The following is a 3,186-nucleotide window of genomic DNA, read 5'->3' on the forward strand; positions in this document are numbered from 1 at the left end:
CGCATTCCGGGACGCACTGCAGATCCACCTAATCATTACCATTTCATAAATGACCTGAAATGCTGCACAATGAGCCATTTTACTCTTAAATGTCGTAAATCGTGCAATGTGTATGTCCACAAATGTAGTTTTTTTCTCTGTTACTAGGTTCATCTGCTAATGGATGAAATATTCGCTACGGTACTAGGTTCATCTGCTAATGGATAATATAATAAAAGGAACTAAAAATAACTGTTTCCACTGTAATGCAGAGCAATGTGTTTTAAGTGGCCCTTCATCCCAGTGCAAATTAATGTCCGAATTTTGAGGCTTTCCTCACAGGAAAAAAAAATATATATATTTTGGATGGGAGGAGGTGGGGGGCATGGTCCCAGACCTAATCCCTTTTTGCCCACTGGTAACGTTCATGTATTTATAGCAGTGACTTTCAACTGCAGCAGAGTACCCGAATTACCCACTTTTGAGTAACTACACATAGGTTAGAATTACAGGATGTACTCGTCCCCATCGGCCACACCATTCCGGTCTATTCCACCCGCTCCCTTACATCCCTATAACTTACCCCATGTTGTACTTACACCTTACGTACCTACTGTACCTACTGCGCCCATCTTCAGGGGTATATTTCCCCAGCCGTGCTCCACCACCCACCACCACCCACCAATATTCCAGTTCTTCCTACCCAGCCTTTTCCACCCACCCCACCCAGACTTGGCTAATCTGAATCCTACTGATTGGATTAATTTTTGGCACACACCTACCACCTACATCGGCATCACTTGAAACAGTGTGCGTGACTCTGATTTTGTCTGGTGGGCTTGAAAGACGATAGTTATCATAACTAGATAACAATTTACTTGATAAGCCTGATTGTTGGCACACTCTCTGACTGGCCTAACATGACAGGAATTGGATGGACCTAGCTGGGTTGGAAAAAAAAAAAAGTCTGAATTTATCAGATTGGTCCGAAGGGTGGTTGGGGTAGAATGCTCATATAATGCCACTCAGGGATGAGTGAGGCTAGTCACTCTCATCTTAAATGTCGGGACCAACTGCCTGGCCCTGGGCTCCTACGCTCCTCATGGGGCAAGGTAGGATTGGATGATGGATAGATGGATGGATAGGTCCGAACATGATTGAAATGACCTGATGTGCGTAGGTTGGATCTAAGCGAACGTGGGTGGATGGTATGGTCCCGTACTTAGACAGATTATCCCAGTTGGATGTAAAGGCCTTTTCTGGAAATAAGCTGGGCCTGAATGCATGTAGCTGTACCTGAATATCCCTGACTCAACCGTACCTGAAATATTTAAGTATGATTTGACTGGAACAATCAGTGTGGATATAAATGACCTGCTTTGGACCTGACGACCTTAATTATCCGAATTGGACCTGGATGAATTTATGTAGATCTAATTGGCCCTGAGTAGATCTAACTGGCCATTACCTGACCCGAACTAAGTAGAGTAGGTCGGAATAGATATAAAGGACCTGGATGAACGTAAAGTTGTGTAAATGGTCTTGGGTTGACCTACCTGTATATGCACCTAATTTGACCTGGATGGATTTAAATGGATCTGGCTGGATTGAGTTGGTTGTGAAGGGCTCATAGGCAGTAAATTGCCCAGATGGAACTCATAGCGCCTGAGTGAACGGAACGGGGCCTGAACTAGCATTAATAAAGCAGAATTGACCTGATTAATCCTCTGTTGACAAAATTATGGGCCAGAATTGCTTTGACTGGACTTAGCATGACTGAAATGACCAAGGAGACTGTAACTAAACCAGCGCCACCTGATCACCAGATTAGTGACCCAGCTTGATCAGATAAAAGACGATTTCGAGTCTTAGTATGACGGGTTTTGCGATTGACGATTATGCCAGCACGATGCAACTAAGCTTCAGACCAACGGACTTTCCTGTTTTTTGTTTTTTTTCCTACTGTTTTCGGATTTTTTCAGCTTTGGAGAGACCCCTTAAAGAAAACAGCAAAAGGAAATGGTCTGGCATTCAGTTAGATTTGGGTATTTTTATTGTATTAACCAGTATTTTGTGGTTCATTGTTGACCCTGATATGTATTATTATAAAAATTTATTCTTCCGTCAAATTTAAGCGTCTGTAAAGAAGAATTATTAACTCTGTCACCGCCATGGACGTTGTCGAACGAGCATTTGGGTATTCTATTCTGGCAAAGTCTTGGGCAACGACGTGGTTACCGACTGAGGGAGGATTAGCTTATTGCAGTTACAGGGTCTTCTCTGTGAATGAAAAGCCCGTCGTATGTGAGTTGCCTTCTATGTTGCCCAAGAGAAACATTGTCCGGCGGTACAGGAAGTGTTTAGGAGAGCTGTCATCTTCAGCCTGAGGGGGCCTTCGTATGTTGACCAAAATAATTTGGTTTTGTCAATAATAAACTGGATACACCGTCATCACGGGATAGTGGGAGTAATGCATAACCTCATTTATCAGAGAGGTCCATTCCAACCAGAGTAAAATCGTCTGGTGACAGCAAGGATGAAGTCAGCAAGCTGTTATAGTACTGCTGGGACTTTGTACGGAAATGTGAGCTGTTCCCAGTCTGTTAACCCTGTTAGGATATATGACAGCTGAACAAAATCATCTGTGTTAGCTGAAGGAAATACCAAAATTCATTAAAAACAATAATTTGGGAAGACGTCTTTCTAATGAATGAAACCGTCTGGAGTTATCCTGGATAGAGTATCAGGGCTTGCCTAAGTGTACGGGTATCAGTATCACGTGGGTTTATCGAGCTGCAGTACTTTTTAACCCAGTGACTGTTAATATGTCGCAGCTGAAGAAAATGGCCTGGTGTTGACCAGAATATAATTTCTATGGAAGGAAAGGGGTAAACGAAGACAGTTTGAACATATTACTTCAATTACAATCTCGTCTGGTGTGTACATGTTGCATAAATAAAGAACTCAAATGTAGCAGAGGAAAGGTCGGTGAAAACAACTTTTAATTCTGTCAGGATTATAATAGTCTTCAGTGGCTATCAAGATTTCTCTCATATGGATAGAATCTGGTATTAGCGTGACGGTGAGTACGAGTATATCATTGACAACGAATGGGATAGAAAATAGTGCCAGGTTAGGTCCCACCGAGACTCGAACTCGGATTGTTGGATTCAGAGTCCAAAGTGCTAACCATTACACCATGGGACC

General features: G+C 42.7%; 1 non-coding gene across 1 annotated transcript; it reads right to left on the reverse strand.

Moving 5' to 3' along the window:
- Positions 1-3,114: 3,114 nt before the first annotated feature.
- TRNAQ-CUG (transfer RNA glutamine (anticodon CUG)) lies at positions 3,115-3,186 on the reverse strand. The gene has a single exon. It is a non-coding gene; the product is annotated as a tRNA-Gln (tRNA).

Source organism: Coenobita brevimanus, chromosome 62, assembly GCF_032717465.1.
Source record: "Coenobita brevimanus isolate Jiangsu-jjx chromosome 62, ASM3271746v2, whole genome shotgun sequence".
In the NCBI taxonomy this organism is placed as follows: Eukaryota; Metazoa; Arthropoda; class Malacostraca; order Decapoda; family Coenobitidae; genus Coenobita; species Coenobita brevimanus.